Source organism: Mustela lutreola, chromosome 14 (assembly GCF_030435805.1).
Source record: "Mustela lutreola isolate mMusLut2 chromosome 14, mMusLut2.pri, whole genome shotgun sequence".
NCBI lineage: Eukaryota > Metazoa > Chordata > Mammalia > Carnivora > Mustelidae > Mustela > Mustela lutreola.
In genome coordinates this window covers 2,011,596-2,017,750 of record NC_081303.1, presented here as the reverse complement: position 1 = coordinate 2,017,750, position 6,155 = coordinate 2,011,596, and positions in this window count along the sequence as shown.

Here is a 6,155-nt window from a genome sequence, read left to right as displayed (position 1 = left end):
CTGCTCAGCAGGGAGCCTGCTTCCTCCTCTCTCTCTCTGCCTGCCTCTCTGCCTACTTGTGGTCTCTCTCTGTCAAATAAATAAATAAAATCTTTAAAAAAAAAAAAAAAAAGATTGGTCTACAACATGCAGTTTTGTGCTTAGTTGTTTTTTTTCTAACACTACCTAAAAGTCATCACGTGTATGTTTTCTCCCAGTGACATGCTACCTTCCTTAAAGGCACAGATTGTATAGGAGCAAACAGTGTGCGGCTGGTAGGAGTGGCCGCAGGACCTCTCTCCATGCATGCCTCTCCCAAGCAGACACTCATCCAATGTGGCTAACTTCTTCCAACAGGATAGGGACCTGGTAAAAGCCAGTTGAAATCCCGTCTTGCCCCATGGCCAGGTGTTACCGCATATATATATATATATATGAAATTATATATAATTTGTATGAAATTATATAATTAATAATTAATTAATAATTAATATTAGTTAATAATTAATAAATCATATATAATTATATATAATTTCATACAAAATTATACATGTTATGGTCATGATTTTTTGGTAATGATTATATTTTCTTTTCTCAAATGCATCTCAGATCCTGCTTTACAATATGAGCTGTTGCCAAAAAATTCTCCATGTTCTACACTATGAATCTAGGCTATATTATTTACATTCATGTAGCTTAAGATACATCCTTAGAGTTGTACAGTGCACAACCTGTACAAACTCACACAGCAGCCCTAGTGTTATTTCTTGTAAATAAGGTATATTTAGACTAAAAAACACAGTCCTTAGTTGAGCCTAAGGCTACTATGAGATCCTAGGAAATATGTCATGCTATATGTTAGATAAAGATTCATAACATTCATAAAAAGTAAATAAGGGTTCATAAGATAAATTTTTCCAAAGACCATGGGTTTAGCCTCACTGAGACTTAGTTTCCTGTTTCCTTACCTATAACATAATGAAACATGCCTTCTTTACCTCCCGGGGTTATTGCGATGATTGAGTCAGGTATGAACTTGTTTTGTGAATGGAATCTTAAATTTCGATTGCTTTCCACCAAAATCTTGCCTTCTGTGCTTTCTTGGTGTAGGATTTTGGATCTTATGCATGGGCTTGAGCAGAAGCAGGTCTGAGAACTTGTCCTAAGCTTAAAAACCAGAGAGTCCCTCCTTTATGTTCAAATAGGAACCCAGCGCTCAAATTCCCACCACAGGTCAGCTCTGCACCTGCACCCTTGCTGGAGTGACACGGAAAGTCACAGGCAGGGGAGCCCCACTCGGTGGGAATCCTGCCTCTACCTCTATGGGGTGACCCTACAAGTCATTAACCTCTCTGGATTTCAGATTTGTTTGTGAAATGGGGCTACCATTATATTCCTCACATAGTTGTGCTTCAGATTAAACAAAATAGCCCCTTTCTTCATAACCCAGAATACCAACCTTCATGAAATTGACAGGAGTCCAAGAAACACAGAATTACCCATTCCTCTGGATTTGTTCACCAGAGCTCAGTGAGCCTGGGCCATATTAATTCAGTTTCCTAGGGAAATCTCTCTTTAGATTGATATTTAATTTTATGACCTTAGCTCTGATATAAAAAAACCTGTCACCCGAATGTCACACACTTCCCACATATGCCCTAGTTTTCACCCTTGACCTTCCCAAGACTGTGCTGTGTTCTTTGACACAGTCTGAAACAGACCAGCTCCATAATGATTTAATGAGAAACAGGTGAGTCACCGTAAGAGCCTTCCTATCCAAATCAGACTGTGGGAAATTAGTAGTTATCCTTTAGATGTCGATGCTCTTCCCCTCACAGACCCTATTCTCTGCCATCTGTCTCTTCATTTTGTCTTTTCCGTAAAGTCCCTTGAACATTTCCCCGTCTCGACTCTAGCAACTTGATTCTTCCCCCTGTTTACATGCCCCATTCAGGAAATAAAAGTCACTAGAACCAAAACAACCCGTAACCCATGGCAAAAGACAGGGAAATTATTAGCAGAAATAATGAGATTTTCACTTCCCTTTAGCCTCACCAGTCTTGTCTTATCTAACAGGCTGTCAGCATTCCATGAAGTAGAGCCTTGTCTGTGTGACCCTGAAAGGTTAATTGGAACTAAGCTCTACTCAGGACCTTGGCTGAAGCTTGGTCCAAGCCACAATTCTAGTGTCAGTGTTTCTAGTACTAATAGTTGTAACAGCCGGAGTTGCCATAATGATGACACTGTAGGGTAGAGATTTGTAAAGTTGATTATCTTCAGTTTATTTTAGTTGACATCCCATTATCTTATTTGACATCCAAGTCCATACCATATCAGGAGAAAACTGTCTTTTTTGGATAAGGCTCTAAGGTAGAAGAACTTTACGAGACAGGTTACCAGAGGCTGTGGACATAGGGGGCATCGGGTGGAAGGAAAAAGCACCTCTAGCTGCAGGTCAAGGCAGCATGTGCTCTGGGGTATTGGAGTACAAGTAGGAGATGCTGCCGTTCGGAGAGGCAGGGGCCACGTGGCAAAGGGCAGCAGAATTTGTAGGTAGAATCAGATCCTGATAGAGGTCTAATTAGCAACCAGAAGGTGAGGTAAGTATCCAAAGCAAAAGCGTTGAAGGCAGAGATGTCAGACGGGCTTTATGGGCTTTGCAGAGGACCAGCAATGAAAACGGCACAAAACAGCTTTAAATCCCAGGTGAAAACTTGCAAAATTTATTCTGGAGTTTCTGGGAACCCTTGAACAAGAAAGGGACAGGACCACAGTGATATTCTGGGAAGATGAACACGTCCAAGGGTTTAAGAGTGGGGAGAAACGGAAGCAGGGAGACTAGTCAGTAAATCTAATTACTCCAGCCTGATGATTAGGGTGGGGCCAGGAAGATTCCAGTGGGAAACACTGTCACTGGCTTTTGGTCTCTGACTCGCTGGGGTGGAGGGACAGGGAGGGGAAACGCAAGGAGTGCAACAAAGCATTCAGAAAGGAAAAACGTAAAACAAAGGTTCTGGTTAAATATGGTTTATGCAAATGTTCTTTTTTGTTTTCAAAGAATTTGTAGGAAAGTCCCTCCTTTGTTATATTTCCCCTTGGTGAACCTTATCTCTTTTATTGTTCATATAGGATTGAGTCAAGGATACAGTCAAAATGGCTTTGGATTCACAAAGACAGTGGTGAAGACGAAAATAGGAAAAGTCCCCAAACTCAGGCTCTTAAAAATGTGGGTTTGAATCAATTCTGACTCCTTAAAGGAAAGCAATCTGAGTTCAGATTCAGAAATGCAATTTGGATAGAGACCCTGATGCCGGCTGGCCAACCTTGTCTCAAAGTGCTGAGAAGTTTCTGAAAATACCTGACGGGGGCGGGGGTGGGGGGGCTCACTTTGATTATGTGGTCTAAATCCTGTTTCACGTGGATTTAGACCTAATAGGCAGAAGGCATGTTTGATGGGGCACATAACTTGCATGGTGTGCTAATTACTTCTGGAACATTAGATGAACTTCCTAGAGAAATCAGCATCTCTCTAGAAAGCATAAAACCACAGGACTAGTTTCCAAATTTTTCTATTATGAGGAACACTCATCGAAGATACAAAATCGCAAGATAGTAGTTATTTTTACTACCCAATAATTCAGAAAACACAGATGTATGGATGGATGATGTAAAAAAGAAAAGAAAAAAAAAAAAAAGACTTCTTGCCTGAAGGGTAGTTAAGGCCCAGAGATTAAAAATCACTGCTTGTCCCTACCCTGTAATTTCTTTCTTTTTATCCTTTTTTTTTTTTTTTGAGACTTCGTTTATTTGAGAGACAGACAACACATGTGGAGCAGGAACATGCATGGGGGGAGCTCGGAGGGGAAGGAGAGGGAGAGGGAGAAGCAGCCTCCTTGCTGAGCATGGAGAGAGACCTGGGGCTCCATCCCAGGATCCTAGGGTCATGACCTGAGTTGAAGTCAGATGCTTACCCCACTGAGCCACCAGGTGCTATGAAATTTTTGTAAAGAGCCCAGCTTTACAGATGATCACTCTTTTCACTTTCATCACACTGTGTATTCACCAGCAATCCCCACGCAAATACACCGGTGCTTGACTTTTGGATGAATACAGAACATTTCACTTAACCATCAGGCAATTCTACTACCTACGGAACACATACAGACATAATCATATATTGGACTACAAGTGTCAATTAGTTTCTAGGAACTGGAATCATAAAGATCAAAGCCTCTTCTGTTTCTTATGAGTTAATAATAAAAATAATTTTTTTAAAATTTCAGTATGTTTAATAATTTAAATATAGTTAAGTAACTCATAAGTCAAAAAAATCACAAACAAAATTTTGAAATTTTACAGTTGAGAAATGTTAAAAAATAGTGCATACCAGCCACAGTGGGGTGCAGCAAAAGAAATGTAAAGGAGAATTTATCATAGAAATGCTTATATGAGACAAGCAGAGAAGGCTAAAACTTAAAACATCCAACTTAGGGATTTAGAGAAGAAAGAATAAGCCATAAGAAAATAAAGAGATGGAAATAACATTTAAGAGCAGAAATTAATATAGAGAAACAAAGGACAATAGAATCAAAAGGATCAATAAGTAGACAATCTAATAAAAATGGCACAAGTATGAAAAATCAGGAGTATAAAAATATGTATCTAAAGATATCATGGATGATTTTTTAAAATTAAAAAACAGTAAGAACAGCTTTAAAAAATATATTTGATAATAATCAATTTAAACACATTTGCTAAAAAATAATTTACTTGAGAACTTTATCACCCCCCAAAATAGAAAGACTCTCTTATAATCATTTAAAAATTTGAATTTGCAGTTAAAACTCTTATCACAAAGAAAACATCAGGCTCGGGGTCCCTGGGTGGCTCAGTCGGTTAAGATTCTGACTTTGGCTCAGGTCGTGATCCCAGGGTCCTGGTCAGGCTCTCTGCTCAACAGGGAGTCTGCTTCTCGTTCTCCTTCTGTCCCTCCTCCTCTCTCTAAAACAAATAAATAAAATCTTTTAAAAATAAAAAGAAAAGAAAACATCAGGCTAAGATAGTTCTACAAGTGAGTTCTACCAATTTTCAAACAAGGAAACAAAGAAACCCCAGATTTTACCACATATGTTCAACAATTTCTAGAGATACAAAATAGTGAACTAGTCCCCAACTACCCTGTGAGGCCAAAATATTATTTTTTTTAAAGATTTATTTATCTATTTATCTGACAGACAGAGATCACAAGTAGGCAGAGAGGCAGGCACAGAGAGAGGGCTCGATCAGGACAGAGAGCCCGATGCGGGGCTCGATCCCAGGACCCTGAGATCATGAGCTGAGCCGAAGGCAGAGGCTTTAACCCACTGAGCCACCCAGTGCCCCCAAAATATTCTTAGTTCAAAAACCAGATAAAGACTTTGCAATTAAAAACAGAGTCCAGCATCAATCATGAATATATGTGAACAAATTTTAAACCTGGTTTTCACAAGCCATATATAGCAGAAAACAAACAATATAATCTGTGCTCAGGTGAGGTTTAGATTCTATTCTACCCTTAGATTCTAATTCTACCCTTAGATTCCGGAATCTAAGGGTAGAATTTACATTAGAAAATCTTTAATTGTAAATCACCAGACTAATAGATTCCATGAGAAACACCGTGTTATCACCTCAAAATTGCAAAAAAAAAAAAAATGTATGATCCTTAAAAAGAAAAACTTTGGGTAAGCCAGAAAAGAGAATTGCCTTAAACACACGCACACACACACACACACACACACACGAACACGCACGCACACGCACACGGGCTACGCAGCAAGCACTGCAGCAAACCCCATCCCCAGTGCGGATGGTTAGAAGCTGTGTCTCTGCACTCAGGAGTCTCTCAGGGTCGCCGACGGGTCTCGGGAGCCGTGGATACCACTGGGATCTTGCGTCCAAGGGTGTGGGGGGCTGACCAGCCGGCTGTGGCCGCTTCGGGAGCGGAGACGACACACCCCTTGGGCTTCTCGCACGCCAGCGACCGTCCACAATTACCACACAGCACAGGCTCACCCTGCGGGGGTGGGGTCCTGCCCGGCCAGCCCCTGCCTTGATTCCAGCAGGCCAGGCCCAGGCGGTCAGGGCTGTGCTCCCTCCTCAACTCCTCCCTCCCTCCTTCCCTAGAGGCGTCCTGC